Below are 23,560 nucleotides of genomic sequence, written 5' to 3' on the forward strand. Positions count from 1 at the left end.
AAAGCTGAATACGTCGACTTGGAATTAAAAAAAATAGCCAAAGAGGTGAAACATTTTAGTTTTGTACTGTCAAGGAAGATGTTTCATTGGACAGGTCAAATCCTACGTAAATGGGTATATCTTGGTTTTAATTCTTCCAGCAGAGTTAAGAACGCTTCCTATAATTAACATCACTTAAAAAATGGCGAGAGTAGGGTAGTAATAAAAATTGCAAAACTTGTAATTTTTACTTTCTTGCCACCTCAATGCAGTTAATGCTGCAACTTAACCTTACAGGTTAAATAATCACATAAAGAAAATATAAGTAGAACATTTTTTTTTTTTCATATCGCCAAAATGTCGCCTAATTCGAAAATAGGACAAGCGTCTTTTCTTCCTTCTCTACCTATTTTACGGAATGAACTTGTTTTTCAAATGACTGACAAGGGCCATTTCTTCGCGGTCGGTCTATAACAGCATTGTTGTGCTGGAAAACTTCTATAGTGAGCGAAGGAAATGAATATGTGCGTAGAAACCCTGTATTGTCGATACTTGCCACCCGGAAAATCCTTGAAACCAACTTCTTAAGAATTTATTGACAAAGGAAAGACATCCTTGAAGACCATTTTCGGATTTGTTCTCGCATCTCTGGTGTGTTGTTACCTTTTTAATTTTCCGCTCTTGTGATAATATTTAAGAATATGATTTATTATATTCAAAGTTCAGGTTTTTTTAGCCATACCATATATTTATTACTAAAAATAATAAAATAAAAACTTTTGCATAAATTTGATCCCGAAGAGTTGATGCTTTGCATTAGTGGTTATTGAATTATTTAAAAAAAATTATTTCATTTTTGTCCACTTTCATACTTACAGTCTTGCAATATATTTACACTAGTTTTCAGTTAATCATTAGAACGTTTTGCTGACAGCTTTCGAAGAATCCTAGGTGCCACTTGAAAAATATTTCCCTGCCATAACCTAAATTATCACTAAAATATCAAACGTTATTCGTTAGTTCTTTCTGTCTTAGCCTTATACCTTATAAATAAACATTATTTCTCGAGTTGAAAATGATTTCAGTTTTCTAATTTTACGAACCCTAAAAATTTTACTTTGTTTTAAAGTTAGACATAAATTACTAAAAAAAAAATTCATTAGTTTTCATTTTACTTACAGTTAATTAAAAGAAACAAAAAAACGTATTTTGCTGCTGATTGAAAACTTGTACATTTTCTATTATTCTTAACATTTCAATTAGCAAACTAAGTCAAAATCGATGAACTTAAGCAAAAAATAACTATTTTTTCCAACTGCAGAGAATTGAAAGACATCTATCATCTCCCCCCTTCCCCTTCTGTTTAATGATTGGTTAATTATGGTGAGAAAGATAACTGGTTGCAAAATTGTACTTTCAAATGTTAAAGCAGAATTCATGTGTAGACAACTACCTAAAAATATTTAATAGTTCATTTCTTACTGATACTGATACAGCATTGTTATATTAATCTGCTTTGTTACTGATTGAGAACTGGTGATAATTTTTCTCTCCTTTACGTTTTCAGTTTGAAAATTTTAATTTATAAACAACTCTAAATACATTAATTCAAGCAAAACTACTGACTATTAAATTTTTTCAGCTACAGAAAATCGTAATACTTGTATTTCTGAATCTGTGTAATGATTTATGAATTTTTAATGATTTACGATCGATGAAAACTCGTAATTGGTTGTAAAATCGTACCGTCAAAAGTAAAGCAAAATTATTAGTAGACAACTACCAAAAATCATCTAATACTTGCTTTGTTACTGATACAGATACAGCTTGGTTATATTAAGCCGCTTTCTAACGGATTGAAAATTTTAGAATATTTTTCTCTCCTTTACTTTAATTATTTAAAAATTTTAATTCATATACTAGCGCACAGTTATTAAGGTAAACATAACAGCGATTAAAGTTTTCTAACTTCAGAGAATTATGAACCATGTATCACCTCCACCCCCCTCCCCCTATTTAAAAAAAATCTTTTATGAGTTACTAGTTGTAAAATTATAACTGCAAGGGAAAAGCAAAATTCATACTTGAATTACTGTCTAAAAATATTTAACAGTTGCTTTGTTACTGACACAGCATCGTTATATTATGCTTCTTTGTTGGATTGAAAACTGTTGATTTATGAACTTTTAGTGATTTATGATTCATGAAAAGTCATAATTGGTTGCAAAATACTACATTAAATAGCAAAGCAAAATTAATTTGTAGACAATTACCTAAAAACATTTAATAGTTGCATTGTTGCTGTTATAACATTGTTATATTAAGTTGCTTTGTTATTGATTGAAAATTGTTGAACATTTTTCTCTCCTAAGCTCTAATGATTAAAACATTTTGATCAATCTACTAACTCAACGTTAATAAAGTTAAGTAAACAAAATAGCCATTTAAGTTTTCAAACTTCAGATAATTATGAAACATGCACCCCCCCCCCCAGTTTTTTTTTTTTTTTTTAATCATTTATGAATATTGGTTGTACTTTGGCAAAGCAAATATCATACGTGAACTACTACCTAAAAACGTTTTATAGTTGCTTTGTTTCTGACAAATATCATTGCATAAAGTTACTTTGTTACTGATTGAAAACTGTTGAATATTTTTCTCTCCTTTACGTTATTAGTTTGAACAGTTTACTGTATAACCAACTCTAAATAAATGAATCTAAGCAAACTTACTATTAAATTTTTCCAAGCACAGATAATTGTAAGACTTCTACTTCTCCGTCTGTTTAATGATTTATGAAAAGCCATAATTGGTAGTAAAATAATAACTTCAATGCCAAAGCAAAATTTATCTGTGGACTACAACTCAAAGGATAGAAAAAGTAATTTCCCGTGAGCATGAAGTTCTAGTATCATTTTAAATCACTTCAATATTTACTTTATGTCTTCAGATGCCGTGTTTATACAAGAAAGTAAATAGTTAGTGTTAAATTGGAAGCACTTTGATCTTTTCTGTAGCAAACTCGACGCATGTCAAATCAAAGTTGGAAGAGTTCTGGGGTTTTTTAAATTGCATATAGTCTACTGTACAAACAGTTGACTGTTTAGAATAATTTGATTAAAATAAGAATCCTGCTTTAAGCAATGTTCGTTTTTGAGCAACGTAGGTATGGGTCATTCATTCTCAAAAAATGTTTTAAACAATTTGAATATTTGAAAGTATATGCATCTTTTTTTTCGCATCCTATTTTAATAGCAGAAAATAAAATTTATAAATTGAATTCCTGAAAACTACTTGCTACGAGGTAGCTAAAGTATAAGATGCTTACAAAAAATATAAACTGAAAGTGTAAAAGTTGGTCACAAGAAGATCTACAAAAATTGAAGATCTAGAACAAAATGAGTAAACCTATACTTGCTTCTCCTTAGGACTCATTCGTTATTGGCTACGCTAAACACGTTATATACGCCATAAAATGCCTTGACAAGGAGATCCTGCAAATTAATGCTGAGCAGATAACTACACGAACCTGAATTTCAACATATCTCGCAACGAAGCTTCGAAATAGCAAAGAAACTGAGCGCTTCGGACGACAATGCGGAGCGTGGCATGTCCCTTATCGAATAATTTGTTAAGAAGACTGTCACCAAGGACGAAATGCCGAAATAATTTCTCTTTTCAAGTTTTTCCCTAAAAATTAATTTCAGACCTACTGAAGTTATATACACTATGTCACTAAAAGTATTGGGACACTTTTCAAAGTTCACATTTTTTGGTTTTCTCGAGAAGTAATAGACCGATTGCTCTGTAACCTTTTATCACATGAAAGTTACGCTTCAGATGTCATTTTTCGATAAAAAAATAAGTCAGCCATGCATATAGGGGACCAGCAACAAGTTTAGAAAACAACAAAAGGTTTTTGATCAATCTTTGTCGCAAATAGCTGGAAATAAGTTATAAATTTCAACCATTAATTTATGAACTACGCAGAATTAATTTTTATATTTTCGTGAAAGTATCACTTACATTCACGTACAAATAGCCATTTCTTTTAAAAATACTAAGTTCACTTGTTGGTTTTTGGCTCATAATACGCAGAGTTTTAAATCAAACATTAACAAACTGTCAGAAAAGTAGGCATCGTAGAAGCATATAAGAAAAGTATAACACTAAAATTTGAAGTTTAAATATTGAAAATTTAATGAAATATAACGCTTAAATGTTCATCGTAAACGCGCGAAAGATAACAATTTATAACCTTTATAATTTAAAACCCAAGTAGATTCCCCAACTGATAATAAAATTCCAGATCATTACCTTAAAGTATAAGAAAGATATCAGTCATCTAATGACTCGAACTTAGAAATTCTTGGATAGCCGGCGAATCGTACGGAGTCGACCGCAAATCTGGAACACTTGCCTGCAATCGTTCAGTGTGATCCATGATGAAAACAAATTATTTGCAAACGACCCATCACGATTCGTCGCTTATCCAATAGTTATTGACATTTCATCCATTAGATCGCTGATGTCATTCTAAATTTAAAACATTGTACTTGAATTTTATTATGAATTGGGAGATCTACTATTGTTCTAAATTATTAAAATTATAAATTGCTATCCTTCGTGCATGCGCAGGGGAAAATCAATTGCTTTAAACTTGCATATTTCATCTGGTTTTCAATATTTAAATTAATTTTAACATTGTACTCCTCTTGTGTGCTGTCAAGTTTTCTGAAAGTTTGTTGAGATTTGGATATAACTCTGTGTTTTTAGCCAAAGACCTGAGACAGTATCTGGTATTTTTTTAAAAAAAATGCTTATATCTTCGTGAATAAAAGTGATACTTTTACTAAAATATAAAATTTAATTCTACGCTGTTCTTAAACTTGCTTTGTAAATATATACGCGTTTCTAAGAAAGTTACGTTGAAGGATGATCAAAAAACTTCTGTTTTTACAACATAATCAACATTGGTAAAAATTTTCAAATTTGTCAAAATTTTACTATCTCAGTTTGTTGCTAGTCCCCTAAAGGCATGGATGATTTGCTTTTTATAGGAAACTGACAGCTGAAGCTTACCTTTTGTGTGACAAAAGTTGGAGCAATTGGTCTCTCATTTCTCAAAAAATATAAAATATTTTAAAGAGCTTTATTAGTTATGAACCCTTGCACATTTTTTGTCAATATTGTGAAGTTTAAATGCAGCCTGCATGACCTCTGAATGTAAATGTATATATTTTTAATGATGCAATTGATTATTGTATATAGCGTCGCCTCAAAGAAACAGTAGGGTATCTTAATTTTATTCCTGGAATTAGACGTCGTCTGTTGCTTTAGAGCGACGAAATATATTGGGAAAAAATTTCTATAGTGGTTGATAACTAGTACTTAATGTCTAGCAGCCTTTAAAGGAATTAAATTATCCTAACTACTCAATAAAATGTCCCTACCCTTTTTACTAAAATGGAAGCTTGGGACAGGTAACACAGTAGACAAATTATCTTTATGTTGTGTTAGCTTATTTCTCGTTTTCTATCTAGGCAGACCATTTAATTTATTATTATCTTATTTTGTCGGACTAAAAATTTATTCATCATTTTATTCTTGGTATCGTAATATGTATTTAAACATAAGATTTTTAAAGAAATAACTCGTAGCTCTTTCTGAGAATGACATGTATCTATTACAAAGAGGGAAAGAAGAAATGGAATTTGCGATTAATTATGAAAAATTATCTATGGAATGAAACCCTTTCATGAAGTAGAACCCTTTCATGTAAGAATTTTGTTTTCACGGAAGATATCTCGGTCATTTAACATTTGATTAAAAATAAATAACTGCCAAAAAATGAAATTGTCTCAAACACTAAAAATATTTCTTTTTTATCTAAAGATAATTTCTACAAGTTTGGTTGTCACTAAAAAATAATGCTGTGAAATAAATATATGATTTCTTCCATTTCTAGATTACAACAGACAAAAATTGCAGTAATTAATCTTAATGCAGTGAAAAACCATTTATACGTTTATCTTTCATACTTTTTTAAAAATCATTTGTACTCTTTTTAAATTGATCCCGGCATAGTAAAATACATATTGAAATGGACCTATTCCATAGAGGAAGAATGAGTACAGTAAAACAATTTGTATATTTGTAGAACAGCTTTTTTTTCCTATCTGTTTCAGAAAATCTTCAAAATAGCATACCTGACTTCCTTTTTCCTAGGCATGTTGTTATGCTGAAATGAAGAAAAATCGTATTACATTTCTCATATTGCAATGAAACAATAATGTAAATAGAATAAGTACGAAATGAAAATATTTATTTGATATTACACAGCTATAAAAGGCATAATTTCATTTAAGCAACTTTGTTTTTGTGATGAAGGGCTTGCAAACTCAGTTTAATGTTGTTTGAATCAACAGGCTAGTTATAATTAAATTTAATTAAATATATAATTTCACCACTTTTAATATAAAATGCCATGGAAGTGCCATTGATTAACGAATTAATGGTGTCTCACCGTTCCTTCATTGCAAAGATAAACTCAACAGCCACCATTCTCACAGAAAGAAAATTAACAACATCATTCTACTGCCAAAATGAAGGTTAGTTAATAGGCTAATGCAAGATTAATAACACTAGACTAAAGTTTATCTAACAGTTTAGAAATAGTGCAACAAAAAATGGAAATATTTTACTTCGATGGGTTCAAACAATGATGACATAGTTATTTCTCTTACATGATATTTGAAAACAAACTACAGGGTGTTTCAAAATGAATAGCGGGGTTTTAACATGTTATAATATTTATTACACCAAACTTACAGCCACAAGTGATATATCAAATGAAAGAGAAACTCAAACTGTTTTGCTTCTTGGCATCAGTGCGCATGCGCGTGGAATGTTTCTGCTGTAATCCGCTAGAAAGCGCTTGTAGCAAAGATGGCGACTAAAGAACAGAAAGCGTTTTGTGTTTTACAGAAAACTTCATCTTTCAGCAAGGTGGTGCGCAGCCTCACTGGCATAATGAGGTACGCGATTGACTTAACCTAACTGTACCCGACCGCTGAATTGGTCGCAAGGGGTCTAATGACAGGGCTTGTTTCCCATGGCCTCCACAGTCACCCGACCTAACGCCGTGTGATTTCTATCTTTGGGGGTTTACTAAAGACCGTGTGTATGTGCCTCCACTGCCAACCGACCTTCCCGAATTAAGGGACAAGATTGAAACAGCTGTTGCAGCAATTACTAATGAGACACTCATCAAAGTTTGGGAAGAACTCGCATATCGTCTTGACGTGTGCCGAGTGACGAATGGTGCTCACATTGAACACTTGTAGGCTATTATGTAAAACTGCTTGAGTTTCTCTTTCATTTGATATATCACTTGTGGCTGTAAGTTTGGTGTAATAAATATTATAACATGTTAAAACCCCGCTATTCATTTTGAAACACCCTGTATTTTCAATAATATTGTTCATTTATGTCGACCTCACTGTTTAACCAATTCAAGTTTTACTGGGCGGGAAATATCCTAACAGAAAATAAATTGCTGCTGTCTCATTGTTCTCCCAGTCTCACTATACCTACTTCTTCCCCATACGCTTTTTCCTACAATCCCTTCAAAAACGTATCAATCATGCTTCACTGTATCTTTATATTTTGGTGATTTTTAAAGCAATCAATAAAATTTGAATCAAAAAGGCAAGAAGAAATATAGGAGAATATAGTAAAAGATATTCGTGTTAAACTGTATAAGACCATTCCACGAAAAATTCACCCCTTTGTCCTGCACGTGACGGTTTACATATGTCATTAATCTTTACTAATAATATAGCTGAATGTCTCTCTGTCTGGATCTCTCTCTGTCTGTCAGGATTTTTCTCTGTCCGGATCTCTGTTTGTCAGGATCTCTGTGACGCTCATAGCGCCTAGACCGTTCGGCCGATTTTCATGAAATTTGGCACAAAGTTAGTTTGTTCATGGGGGGTGTGCACCTTGAAGCGATTTTTCGAAAATTCGATTTTGTTCTTTTTCTATTCCAGTTTTAAGAACAAAATTATCATAAGATAGACGAGTAAACTTCGAAATTATCATAACGTGGAACCGTAACATGGACATAAGCCAATTGGCGAGACAATTCACCATACATTATTTGTAAATATACAGGCGAACCAAAAGACCTTTTAATTTTCTATTACGGGCAAAGCCGTGCGGGTACCACTAGTAAGTAATAATTTTAAAAGGTAATGACGAAATGTTTTGCTTAAAGAAATCACACTTAAGTTTTAATTTGTTAAGCAGGAAAAAAAATATTCATAATTATTTAAAATATTATTTTTAATGAAATATATGAGGCGTTACGTGCGGGACAAAATGACCTTTTCCGTGGAATGATCCTATATTGAAACTTTAGTCCCAGAAATTTTAAGAAAATTTAATTTTTCTCTTAAGAAAACTTACAAGTAGTTAGCTGCAAAGAGTTAAAGCAGATGCAAATGTCAAAATGTAATTTTGATTATAATTAATTATGTTTTTATTAACGTCACAACAGAATAACACAAGCCATTTGTGCCTAATATGTTGAATGTTTGTGCTTGAAGCAGACCTCATTATTTACTTCACAGGATGAACTACATTTTCAAGAAGTTCATTAAAAAAGCTATCCAAGAAAAAAGTGAGAGGTAAAAGCAGTATATTAAATAAATGAATAATACAACCGCAAAAGGGCTTTCTTTTTTCCCCAACTAGAATGTACAGAGATTTTCTACCTAAACTAAGAAAAAGTGAGAAAGGAAAACCTATTATTCTCCAAACAATAAAAAGCATTTTATTCAAATAAACAAATTTCATAGCACTATGTTAGGCTGCGGTAAAATTCTTTCAATGGAACCAACCTCTCTGAGGCGAAAAAAAATGATGATTACAATCCTTTGTTTCCGTGGTAACAAAAGCTTGCAATTATCTATTTTCTAAAAATTTTCATTAAATGCATACTTTTTAGAGTTGTTCTTTTTTAATCAGTTTAAAGACCTTTCACGCCACCATTTTGTTTTAAAATTAATTATCAGATCAGAATTTTCCTCCACTCTTTTTTTTCACTGTAAGAACAAATTGTCTTTTATGATAATAATCAAAAGTTCTGAAGAAGGAAGAATGGAAAAAAAAAAATATTTTACATAAAGCATATGTTAATCAGAGCATAAAATTCAAATTTTTTAATTTTATGGAGAAGTTTTTAAAAAAAAGTTCTACCTTAAAATAAATCCATTTCAAAGTAAAGTTTTTTGTTATGATCTAATTATGAGCAGAAGAAATACCGAATGCAAAATTCAGTTGGAAACATTAAAAACTCAAACAAACCCATTCAGTGAAAAATGGATTATTTTTTTAGTATGCTAAAGTTGTTTACCCATGTGGGTTGTATGTATATTTTCACAAACGTCATCCCATAATTTGCTACATTTAACATTGTTGAAGATGTTCAAAGGGATGGCGTATTTGATAATAAAAAAATGAGAGTAAACTAAATGACGAAAATTAGAAAGTAGAGTATGCTAACTTACAACCAATAAGTTTAGTTTTCTCTAAAAAATGAAGGTGATTCGCAATATGATTGTTTATATTAAAAATAATAATTTATCTGCACAAAAACATATTATCACACAATGGGGTGGCATATTTATATACTCGACTAAAATATTACATTTATATTGTTACAACTTTTAATGCGTCTATATACAGGGTCTCTTAAAATGGATAACGGAAATCGCATTATCTGTAACATAAAGTAAATTAAGTCTTCCAGATAATGAACCTGTTAAGTCAGGATTTTTTTGTAGTTCATTTTTATTTATAGGAAAAAACTCTGGTGATAAATGACGCTGCAGCTTCATACTCTTGTGCTATAGTGCTTAGAAAGAGTAGTGTGCCGATCGAAGGACGAAAAGTGAGGCCAAATCTGCGAAAAATCCAGATGGCGCTGCGCCCAGGGAGCACGCTATGCTTTTTAATCAGATTCGTTTCGAGTCAGCGATTATATATGCTAATATCGTAGAATACAAGACCCATTTTTTGAGTCGATTTTATTTTAACGTAAAAAATAAATTCTCGAATGAGTTCTATTTGTGGCGCAGGTGTTCATTTATCCTCTAAGTTACACAAACATGACATGACTTCTCTTTCATGAATATGCAGTAGTATATACCATAAGCTTTTACAGTATTTGTGCAATTTCATTACACTAATTGGTGTAACTTTTCATCGTTCCCGAAAAAAAAATAAAAGGAATCTAGATCGTAAAATGTGTCGAAATCGGATTTTTGAGTAACTGCGCAACTCATATTTCCTTATTAAAAATGTTCCTGAATTATTTGAGCTAACTGAAATATCATGTGATAAAATATGCAGTCTGAATTCTCAAATTTGATAAAAAATTTAAAAGTTAGTAAATTTAGACTTTAATCTGCCATAAAAAAGGATAATAGTTTAGAAAAATTGTTTAAAAAGGATTTTTGTATAATGATGGAGGTCGCGTTTTGGGGGGATGTTTCGAAAAATTGCACTGGGGGGAGAAGCGTCGCTTTTTGGGGTGTATACTTTTTGCTAAAATTTTTGTATTTTATTTTGAAAATAACTTTTTCAGAAATTTACTCAGAAACAGGTGCCGTCTGTGGAAGAGAAAGTGGAGGGAGGGCTCATGATGAAAGCTATACCACTGACATTTTTAGGAGATCATTTTTCATAAGGATCTTAGCTTCCATTTTAAGGGGCACATTTTCGGGCGGTGGGGGCTTTGAAAAATTGTGAGAGGGGGGTGGACTCTTGGGCCGAGCATTCTTCACTAAAGTCTTGCAAAGAACGTCCATTGGTCATTTGTTAATAAAATATTTCAGCAGTTTATATCCTCATATATATTATATTTAACGATCGAGTAACGCTGACGTCATCAACAATAAAAATCGCACAACGGCATGATAATTTTATAATTGAAATGCAGGGAAATGTTTTATTTCGACAGGGTTGAACTTGATCCGGTAACTTAACTGTTTTACTGGTAAGACTCATTTTAGGAGAACGAAGAAACTTAAAAATGGTTTACAAAGAACGCTATCAACTGGATTTTAGGATTAATCCACTGGATTTAGAATTAAAATTTCAACTATCAAACTATCGACAAACAGACAATTTCTTAGTTTAAATGCAGAGGCAATTTTCACCCAGCACACCTCGACGGGTGACTTTTTTAGCTCCAATAATGATAGCTACAGCATGAGTAGCGACCCCAGAAATCTATTGAAACATGATTCTTATAGAGCCATTCCATTTCAGATCAGGCAGGGTCTGTCATATGACCATCCCGATTTTTTTGAAAAAATTACAGTAGTTACAACTAAGGGACATATGAAATATCCCAAAAGGATTTTGCAAGATTTTTTTTTTTCTTCAGTTACAGCCTATTAAAATTCTGAACAAAATCCGCCATTATGGAAAAAACTGGCAAAACACTCCATTTGAAATGGACACTATTTCAAAAGTATTTAACCTACTTGAATTATTCTTTTTTCTAAAAATAAATAAGGACCCATATATCCTCTAGACATCGTTTTTGAAAGTTTAGTTAGGTTTTTTGATAAAGAAAAAAATTCATTTTTGGCGCGAAAAAACTGCATTTTTACCGATTTTATGATTTTTTTTCTCCATGAAAAAAAAAGTTTTTTTACTAAACGGAGATGGCAGTCTAAAGCCCTTATATGATAGTTTCATAACATATTTTATTATAATCCTTGGATGCATACAGCCTCGGAAATAAAATTTGAAATTCTGAAAATTATCAAAAATTAGCGATTTTTGAAGTGATTTTACTCAAAAAAGCCATTTTTTAAAAATCTAAAAATTGGCTCATTTGAACCCCATATGATGCTTAACAAGTGGATAAACACCGCATCCCGTATTGTTTCCCATAAAATGTTTTATGATTTTTTGAAAGTGACCTTATCGCCCATGGCATGCATGTAAAATAAAAATTTCTAATGATTTCAGTCACTGAAAATCTGATTATATTAATGCCTAATAGCTACTATAATGGTGCACTTTATCAGCAGCAAATAAAATTTTACTGACTTTTAATAATATAGCAGAATTAAACCGCTTCTGATGACCCTGTCAATTCGTCTTTTTGTGCTTCGTTATATGGATATATTTTTCTGCTGATCAGCGCCTAATTGCTATGGGAGCTGAGCTCCCATACTTCCCTATTTGTTTCACTTAAATTTTTGCATTTTTGACCGAATTCAGGCCACAAAAGCATTAAAATAAGTTCTGAAGACTATAGGGATCCTGCACTTCTTTTGTTAAAAATTGGATCCCTGGCTATAATAGCTACCTTTTGTGATCTGTTTGGTTACCTCAACTTACAACCATGTTCAATTGATTACTTCTCTCATAAAACAGGTGGGCTTTTTAAATTCTTAAACTACAAGTCAGTTTTGCGGTTTGAATTTAGTATACATATTCTTACGTATAAAAGTAATCATACGAGGTAGGATCCAAAAATTATGTGACAACATTCGCCAATGACAACCAAAGCACGAAATTAAAATTAATCGTTTTAAATGCATTGTATTGTTCTTCCCTTTGATGGTTTCCCCTGTCGCGTAATTTAGTTGAAGAGAAAGAGAATTGAAAGAGAAAAAATATGATTCGTTGCTGAATATGAAAGTAACGGAGAATGCATAGCTTTGGAATAAACTAATATTTATAAAAAAAAGGAAAGATTTTAACTGTTACTGATAAAGTACATCATTATCGTAGCTATTAGTCATTAATATAATCACCAAAGGCTCTTCTATCTAAAGACTATACACAGAGTCTTACAAAAAGACGAATTGACTGGGTCATCAAAAGCGGTTTGTTACTGATATATTATTAAAAGTCAGTAAGATTTTAGTTGTTCCTGATAAAGTGCACCGTTATTGTAGCTATTAGGCATTAATATAGTAAGAATTTCAGTTACTGAAATTATTAGACATTTTTATTTTACATGCATGCAATGGGCGATAAGGTCACTTTCAAAAAATCATAAAACATTTTATGGGAAACAATACGGGATGCGGTGTTTATCCACTTGTTAAGCATTATATGGGGTTCAAATGAGCCAATTTTTAGATTTTTAAAAAATGGGTTTTTTGAGTAAAATCACTTCAAAAATCGCTAATTTTTGAAAATTTTCAAAATTTTAAATTTTATTTCCGAGGCTGTATGCATCCAAGGATTATAATAAAATATGTAATGAAACTATCATATAAGGGCTTCAGACTGCCATCTCCGTTTCGTAAAAAAAACTTTTTTTTTTCATGGAGAAAAAAAATCATAAAATCGGTAAAAATGCAGTTTTTTCGCGGCAAAAATGAATTTTTTTCTTTATCAAAAAACCTAACTAAACTTTCAAAAACGATGTCTAGAGGATATATGGGTCCTTATTTATTTTTAGAAAAAAGAATAATTCAAGTAGGTTAAATACTTTTGAAGTAGTGTCCATTTCAAATGGAGTGTTTTGCCAGTTTTTTTCCAAAATGGCGGATTTTGTTCAGAATTTTAATAGGCTGTAACTGAAGAAAAAAAAAATTTCTTGCAAAATCCTTTTGGGATATTTCATATGTCCCTTAGTTGTAACTACTGTAATTTTTTCAAAAAAATCGGGGATGATCATATGACAGACCCCGCCTGATCTGAAATGGAATGGCTCTATAAGAATCATGTTTCAATAGATTTCTGGGGTCGCTACTCATGCTTTAGCTATCATTATTGGAGCTAAAAAAGTCACCCGTCGAGGTGTGCTGGGTGAAAATTGCCTCTGCATTTAAACGAAGAAATTGTCTGTTTGGTGATAGTTTGATAGTTGAAATTTTAATTCTAAATCCAGTGGATTAACCCTAAAATCCAGTTGATAGCACTTTTCATACCTGCCTGCCTGATTTGAAATGGAATGACTCTATATATGTCGAGGGCTCTGAAACCGATGGCTGGTGTCTAAATTTTCGAAACTTTTCCGTTTTCGAGATATATGTGATTTAAATATAGAATATAATGGCATATATCAATGGCGTAAACCTCAAGTCGCCGCGAATAAACCAAACACAGCTCTGGAGCAGAGGCGTGACGCGGGGGCGCTGATTAATTAGCTTGCAAGGCTTCTTAGACTTTCAGGTAGTCATAGTATCATCAGTCTAGTGAGGTGGTGTTCATAGGCTATTCTCTCAAATAGAGCATTAGTTTTCCTGTATTAACCTAAATGTCCATGAATGTAGTAGTCGCTATCTAGTTCTAATAGTAAAGAGGTATGTGAAAATTTTCCACATCCTGCCCGATGCACTGAGATTTACGCCGTTGAAAGGTTCCGTTATACGCTATAGTTCAACCGCGTGTGGGTCGAAAACAAGACATTTGCCAAAAAAAAGGCTCCCACCATCGGATTCAGCGCACTCGACATATATAAAATTTATTATTAAAAAAAAAAAAAATCAGGAAAAACAAGTGCATACCATCGAGATATTACACATCAAAGGTCCGATTATTACCTGGTAGTAGTTTTCCCTGCGCGTTGATAGATAAGCCACGACGATCTAACATATACTAGTATGTTCTGGCTATCACGAAACTTTCTTCTATATCTTTCTTATAATTCTGATCCCTCCACATGCTTGACAAAGAAGCAATATTCCCAGCAAAAATAAAATTACACACACAAAAACTTGACGACCATCCCAATGTCTGAATTATCGCAAAATCAAAGCAAAGAACGAAAATTGGAAGTTATTTTAAAAGCCTTGCTTGAATTAATTACAAATATTTTATTTGTTAACAAACAAAATGGCAACAGTTAAAAATTTTAAATCATTTTGAGATAATATTTCCGATTATTTCTATACAATTAAAATCACGAGAAATACGCAGACGACAGTTTATTACGATTTATCTTTCTTATTGTTGCTTTAATAAAATTATTTTTATTCGCAAAAAAAAAAAAGAAAAGAAAAGAAAAAAATCAGCACCTCTTGGAGCGATTGGCGCCAAAATTGAACCAACGCCTATTTAAGTATGGATTCACACGTATTCCAAATTTCATCGAGAACGTAGCATTACTTCTTAAGATAATGGCACTCACAATGGAAAAAAAAGAACGTTCGATTGAGCCACCCCCTTTTCAGCTGTTGACACCAAAATAAAATCAGCTCTAAGGGCTACTCTTCGATACATTTTTGTTTGATTCCGTTCGTTATTTTTTGAGATACAGCAGTCACAATTGACGACAAAAAACGTTCTATAACTCAACCCCCGTTTGAGCTATTGACAAAAAAATTGAATCAGCACCTGTTCCTGTTAGGAACAACATTTGGATAAAATTTTGTTTGATTCCGGTGGTTACTTCCTGGGTAATAGAAAGCACGCATAACTCAAGAAACGTTCCATTGCTCCACCCCCTTTTAGGAATTCGCGCCAAAAACCGATGGGCACAAGTTCACATAGGGGCACATATGTGGACCAAATTTCGTTCGATTTCATGCGGTAGTTTTTGCTGAAGAGCGGCCACAAAAAACTGGTCACACACATACGTGACACACACACACATTTTCCAAAAATGGTTGAAATGGACTCAGCACACCTCAAAACGTTCGAATCCATCGAAATTCGAAAATTTGCACTAATCCAATACTTTCTTCTGTATATTAGATATAGGAAGAAAGTAATAAATGTGATGGTGTTTCTTTGTTTCTTTTTTTGTTTGTATTCAATGGCTAGAAGACCCCATAGCACCTACAGCCCTGAAACTTGGCACAAAAATTTGAACTTACCCCGGACCCGTGCACCTTGAAGCCGAAATTCTAAATTTCGAATTAGTTTTTTTCTAATGAACTCAGTCGCAACTCCAACGAACTATAGAGGGCACTGCAGTCACTGTCTAATGGCCGACTTAAAAACTAAAACAAACGCATGTGGTAACGAAGAAAATGCTAAAAGTGTTGTGATTTTTGTTCGTATGTATGATATTTTTCACTTTATTCTTTTTAAATTAATTTTCAAAGTCTTGTGGATATCCTGGCCCACGTAGAAAGAAATGAGAATTCAAGAAGCATTACTAAACGTCAAAGATTAATGCAAACTACGTAGTTCGTAGTTCTAAGCAGCTATTTCCACGATGTCGAATTCGATATTTATCAATTCTTGATAAAACTAAATAATAATTGTGGCCAGACAAGAACAACAATTAATGCTAGAAAATTCAATATGACATTACAAATTATTATCGAAAGAAGATGATACTTCTTTTCCCTGCTTGGCTAGCGCTTATTGTTTTGCATTTGTTGCTGAGTTATTTCTCTCGAATTCCCGAATCGGTTAATTTAAAATTTTTCTGTTTCGATTTTTCTAATTTCTGAGTTACGATTTAATTATGTCAAGTTATGCAAATCATCTACGGAATTCTTACGGATATATGGTGGTAGTTTTCTTTTCAGTTGATTGACCATTATTTCTTTTTACTTATCGAATTCTGTAATCTTACTAACATTTTATTCCACTCATGATAAAAATTAAAAATGGTTTAACTAAAAACGCGAAATCTCGCCAAGGCTACTTTGCTCGCACAATACTAAAACTATAACCCTAAACAAATTTGGCGAAACCTTTCAGCTGAGAATAAAAGGAATAAAGTAAATTCTTTCTCGGTGAAACATTTTTCATTTTGTTCTACGATAATATATTCAAGAAAATATTTTGCATACCGTCCATTCCAACTAAATGCTGCTGTAAAAGATGGTTAGTTAAATTAATTTAAGATTAAAAAAAACTCATATTCTTACAAATTCATACAAAACAATAAATTTTTTTACCTTGTATAACGTTATCCAAGTTTGTTAATCCAGTTTTCGCTTTCACCATTTTCAATCAACTCATATTTTAGAAGGAAATAAGGAAAACTAACATTATTTTGAGAAGCTCGAGAATACTACTAAGGGACGAATTAATTTCTGTAGCTGAAAGCAAACTAAGACTCATCGATTGCGTTAATAAATACTCAGAACAAACTGCCTGTCTTTACGTCAACAGACACACGTGGAACGCAACGTGGCAATGTTTTAGTTTCATCGGCAGTTTTGTAAATCACCGCAAGGGAGCGTATTCGAGCGCTGGAGTTCCGAATTAAGCTAAATTCCGGTTAATTAGGAAGTAAAAAATCCCCCCCAACCCCAAAAATTATAAATCGTTGGAAGGGGTTTTCCTTCCCAAACGAGATGATGTTTGTTCCATTTTTCTCAATTAATTAGAACAGGAGATAGAAGCGATTCTTTTTGAGCCAATTTTCAAGGCTTCTCTTTGGAGAAATTGCTATTCGCAACTCCAACGAACTATAGGGGGCACTGAAGTCACTGTCTAATGGCGGAATTGAAAACTAAAACAAACGCACATGGTAACGAAGAAAATGCTAAAAGTGTTGTGATTTTTGTTCGTACGTATGATTGTTTCGCTTTATTCTTTTTAAATTAATTTTCAAAGTCTTGTTGATATTCTGACCCACGTAGAAAGAAATGAGAATTCAAGAAGCATTACTAAACGTCAAACATTAAAGCAAAGTACGTAGTTCGTAGTTCTAAGCAGCCATTTTCACGATGTTGAATTCGATATTTATCAATTCTTGATAAAACTAAATAATAATTGTGGCCTGACAAGAATAACAATTAATGCTAGAAAATTTAATATGACATTACAAATTATTACCAAAAGAAGATGATACTTCTTTGCTTTGCTTTGGCTAGCGCTTGTTTTCCATTTGTAGCTGAGTTATTTCTCTTGAATTCCCGAATCGGTTAATTTAAAAATTTTCTGTTTCGATTTTTCTAATTTCTGAGTTACGATTTAATTGTGTCATGTTATGCAAATCATCAACAAAATTCTCACGGATATATGGTGGTAGTTTTCTTTTCAGTTGATTGACAATTATTTCTTTTTACTTATCGAATTCTGTAATCTTACTACCATTTTATTCCACTCATGATAAAAATTGAAAATGGTTTAACTAAAAACGCGAAATCTCGCCAAGGCTACTTTGCTCGCACAATGCCAAAATTATAACCCTAAGCAAATTTGGCGATACCTTTCAGCTGAGAATAAAAGGAATAAAGTAAATTCTTTCTCGGTTATTCATTTTGTTCTACGATAATATATTCAAGAAAATATTTTGCATACTGTCCATTCCAACTAAATGCTGCTGTAAAATATGGTAAGTTTAATTAATTTAAGATAAAAAAACTCCCATATTCTTACAAATTCATACAAAACAATAAAATTTTTTACCTTGTAGAACGTTATCCAAGTTTGTTAATCCAGAATTTTCGCTTTCACCTATTATTAAGGAAATAATGAAAACTAACATTATTTTGAGGAGCTCGAGAATATTACTAAGGGACGAATTAATTTCTGTAGCTGAAAGCAAACTAAGACAGATCGATTGCGTTAATAAATACTCAGAACAAACTGCCTGTGTTTACGTCAACAGACACACATGGAACGCAACGAGGCAAAGTTTTAGTTGCATTCGCAGTTTTATAAATCACCGCAAGGTAGCGTATTCGAGCGCTGGAGTTCCGAATAACACTAGATCCACTTTCCAGACCATTTTAAACTATAACACTAGATCCACTTTCCAGACCATTTTAAACTATAACACTAGGTCCATTTTCCAGACAATTTTTCAATTACTTTCTTTTTAACATTTTGGAGGAAATTGGCTTTGTTGCTTATGAATAGTTTACTGTTATTACTTTATTTTAAATTCATTGTGCGTATATTAATTGATTTTCTTTTTAATTAGAAAGTCGCTTGGCGAATTTGGTGATGAATTATGGAGTTTTTTACATTTGATAGCTACTGCAAATATAATTTTAATGTATTTTTTTTTCTTTAATTCAACGGATTTTCTTTAAATTTTTACTACAGGCATCGCTGTGCGGGTACTTCTAGTTTCATACAATAAAAAGACGTTTTTTATTATTACAAAATCTTTTGCGATGATGCGGAAATTGGGACGGTCCTCAAGTTTTTTGTGTGCGTAATTTTATTTTTTCTGAGAATATTGCTTTCTTGTTAAGCTTGGGGAGGGGTCAGAATTCATAAGAAATCTTTAGAAGAAAGTTTCGTGATGGCCACAACATAATAGTTTACTATGTAAAAGAAAGCAGAAAAGAAACATGTATTTACAAAAAGAGCTTTAAAAAATGCTTTTATTGATGACGCGAATCGAGAAAGAGAATTGAAGGTGATCCAGGAGTTACATTATTTGTGTGTAATGTTTCAAAAGTCCATTCTCCGCAACTCCATGCTTACTTAAATCAGTTTACTATTTTTAGTACTTCAGCCATGAATAGCGAGTGAAAGTCTATTGCACAAATACAGTGCACAAACTATGCACATTCGGCTAGTTTGTGCTCCACAGTTCTTTCGCCATAAGCCTCGACCTGCAAAGAGGACAAACTGCTCTTCTTGACACCAAAATCTTGTGGAAGCAAACGTGACACATAATATGACCACAAGCAGTCAAGATGAGTTCAATACGTGCACTGCGTAATTCACTCATGCCTAAGAAGCAAACCAGGCACTGAAAATCATCATTTGCACTTCCTTCACAAGTAGAACTCGGTTCACTGCAATCTAAAAGAAAAAATATGTCTTACGCGTACGCAATATTATATACAGCGTTTGGAAAAACTACATTTTTTTTTCGTAGCGAACTACTACTACTATTTCGTTATAAATGTGATGAACTGATCTGAATCTACTTCTTTTAAAATGTAGCGACTACAAACTACTTTTGAAATTAAGTCAATTAATTGTATTCATTCAGCTGTTTGTATCGTGAAAAAGATGACCAAAAATCATCCCCCTTGCAGTGATTATTGCTGAAATTGAACCGGAACCTCTTTCCGCGTAGGTTAACTATCATTCCGATTTGCATCTAAATAGTAGCAGTCACAAGTAACGAGAAAACAAATTTGATTACTTAAATCCCCTTTAAGATTCAGTCGCTAACATTAAATCAATACCTGCACCCTGTATGAGCTATTCTAGCTGCGTCACCCGGCTTTACACGGTCCGCCTCGAAAATAAAAGTTATTCCAAGTGACGCGTGTTCAACACTCCGGCTTGAACGAAAAAAAAAAAATCTGTAAAATTTTGCGGCAGATTGCGGAAGAATAGCCGAAAAGTAAACAATTTAAATCTCCCGATTACAGGAAAAATATTTACAACAAAAGCCAGTACTTTACTTGTTCATATTCGAGAAAAAAAATGGCAACAGATCTTTCGTCTCGATGATCTTCCTCACGCTACAAATCTTTATATATTAATAGGCAAGCCGTTTTCTTTTGGTACCGATTTCCTTCATTATTTTTTTGTTCGGTAGCTATTGCCAAGTTTTAGTGTCATCAATAAATTTTTTTGAAATCGAACGCTAATTAAAGTAGATATTAATAAAAAAACGCATGTTCGTCCTAAATGGCTCTTTTTACGCGAGCGGAAGGTTCAATTTTTTCGAATTTGATATGGTTGGAAAGGTCCTTAAAAATACTCCTAACGAAAAAATTTGTCAGGGCGCCCAAGGTCCAATAACCTAAATTCACTAGAAAAAAAAGTTATAAGCGTTTTTTAGCTAGCGAAACTCAAAAATTTTAATTTTATCTCTTTTCCATTGTTGAAATTCATTTTTGGAAGCGTGAAACATTAAGTTTTAATTGATTTTTAAACCACTTTTTCTACAAGAAAAATTTATTTTAGTGCTTCAAGTTTGGCATGGTTGGAAAGATCGTGAAAAATACTTATAAAAACGTTTGCCCCCCGTTTTACAGCTCAAAAATGAAAATCCGCTACGATGACTAGAAAAGGAGCTAGAAAAAATTATAAGTTAGCGAAAATTCATTTTATTTGATTTTTCACGCGACATAGCGTGAAGAAATTTCTGGATAATATTATGCGCTGCTATTTCTTGCTTGAGTGTAAAGAAATGAAATTTGTTTATACAGAGGTTTTACGTATTAACTGAGTTTAGCGACATCATCTCATTCAGTAAGATGTCGATTTTTCTGTCAAATTGGCGATCTTAATCCATTGGCGCCAAATTTTTCGCTTGAGTGTTAAGAATTGAAATTCTTGCATTTGTTTTTATTATTAAGGCTTTTTGGGTAACTTCGGGGAATTAAAATATTTTCATTTTGTTTATGTTTTCGTGATTTTAATATTTAAATAAATCATTTTCCGGAATGAGAGAGGACTTCGATATAATCACCTTCTTAAAGGGAAAAAAACAGTTCTCAACTTTTGATAAGATTGGCGTATTATTACGACGTCCAGTGCTTTCGCATAGATAATTGTATGTTACCGCAAGTCAAGTACGTTCATTTGACTGTTTGAAATTTTATATTTAATGGCAAAGGTCATGCCTACTTTTACAAAGAATATTGTTTGTACAGAAGTTTTATGTATTAAAGGAGTTTTGCAGTATCATTTCATTCAGGAAGACTTCCATAATTGAGAAATTGGCGCTCTTCATCGGTTGGCGTCAAAGTTTTGGCACCAATTGCAGAGAGAGAAATGTTTTTCCTTTGCATACGTAAACAAAGAGTAGGTAAACATATATTAGCATACGGTTACCACAAAACAGGGGCTGCCCACGAATGAAGTCCCGCTTTAAGGTGGAGTTCACAAAATAGTAACAGTTTGTGACAAGGTAGAGGAAAGAAATTACAAGAGGGGCAAAGAATGGGGAGAGTGTGACAACAAGCCTTTTTTTAATTGGAACATTTGTGAAAAAACAGCGTGACATATGACAAGGTGAAGAGGGGGTATGGTGAAGTGCGAAACTTTGTGACGAAAGGAGGAGAGGTCGAAAATGTTGAAAAGTGTGTTATCAGTTATGCACCGCCCTTTACCATAAACAAATCACTATAAGACGACCTTTTTTTGGCATTTGCACTATTTTTATTTAATAGGGAAATTGCATGAAATTTGCTGTTTTTAGCCCATAACTTTTTTTTTCTAAAGAACAAATATGGTCAAAGTAATGAGACCCAAGTTGAACCATCAACTATCCATTAAAAAAAGAATCATCAAATCGGTTGACGAGGTGAAACGCTGTGAGTAAACAAAAAAAAAAAAAAACATACATACGGTATGAACTGATAACCGCCTCCATTTTTAAGTCGGTTAAAAATATACTTTAATGAAAAAATGATGGTTCTAAAATTATATACAACACTTGTTAAATCAAAGAACTTGGCACCACAAAAACATAAACTGGCTCCTTGCTCTAAAAGTTTGGCCAAGAGGTAAGACAAGTATTGCCATTACTTGAAAATTTTTCAACATTTATTGCTTAAAGTTATTTTATTAAAACATACCATGTTCACATTAGCCCTCCTTTCCCCTACTTGGTTTAAAAGAAAATATACATAAGGCTTTTTTTCTCTACTCTCTATTTTTTACCCCAAAATTAAAAAAGAAAAGAAAAAAGACAAGGAACGTGACACAACTCAAAAAAAAAAAAAACATTGGAGAGAATCAAGGTTTTATACAATGTAGATTTCAGTAATTCTGTCACAAATATCAATACGCGCAAAAACGTTATGATGTGATGTTTAGAGGTTAGTTTTCGTTGTCTATATTAAAAATGCACGCTCAAAGTTCGAAATTTTTTCTTCTAAATTATGTAATTTTTATGATGTGTCACTATTGATTACACCCAAACCTGTTCTTATGCGGTGGATAGGGAGCGCCTAAAAAAATGTCCGAAACTTCACGAGTAGCTATAAAAAGTTGTTTTCGCAACAGTTTTTTTTTTTTTTTTTTTTTTTTTTTAATGCGGTGGATAGGGACCGCATAAAAAAAAAGTCTCACGTAAAAAAACATCAGAAACTTTTCTTAAAACGAAATCAAAATAAACTAAATGATGATAATTTTACCGAATAGTCGGACAAAATTTCTCGAATAAAGAAATTTTGGTTGGTTAGTTGGTTTGATTGGATTTTTTGGCGCAAGAGTCTTAAAAGTCTACACTGCGCCAAGCGATTGTTGAGTAGTGGAAAGAAAAGCCAAACTAGTATGTTGTGGCCATCACGAAACTTTCTTCTATATTTTTCCTTTTTCTGATCCCTCCCCATGCTTGACGAGGAAGTAATATTCCTAACAGAAACAAAATTACACATGCAAAAACTTGACGACCATCCCAATGTCTGAATTATTGTAAAAACAAAACAAAGAGCGAAAATTGAAAGTTACTTTAAAAGCCTTACTTGAATTAATTACAAAAATTTTATTTATTAACAAACATAAGATGGCAACAGTTAAAAATTTTAAATCATTGAGATAATATTTCCGATCATTTCCATACAATTAAAATCACGAGAAATACGCAGACGACAATCTATTACGATTTATCTTTCTTATTGTTGCATTAATAAAACTATTTTTATTCGCCAAAAAAAAAAAAAAAAAAAAAAAAAAAATCAACACCTCTTGGAGCGATTGG

The sequence above is a fragment of the Uloborus diversus genome, chromosome 5 (genome assembly GCF_026930045.1).
Source record: "Uloborus diversus isolate 005 chromosome 5, Udiv.v.3.1, whole genome shotgun sequence".
Lineage (NCBI taxonomy): Eukaryota > Metazoa > Arthropoda > Arachnida > Araneae > Uloboridae > Uloborus > Uloborus diversus.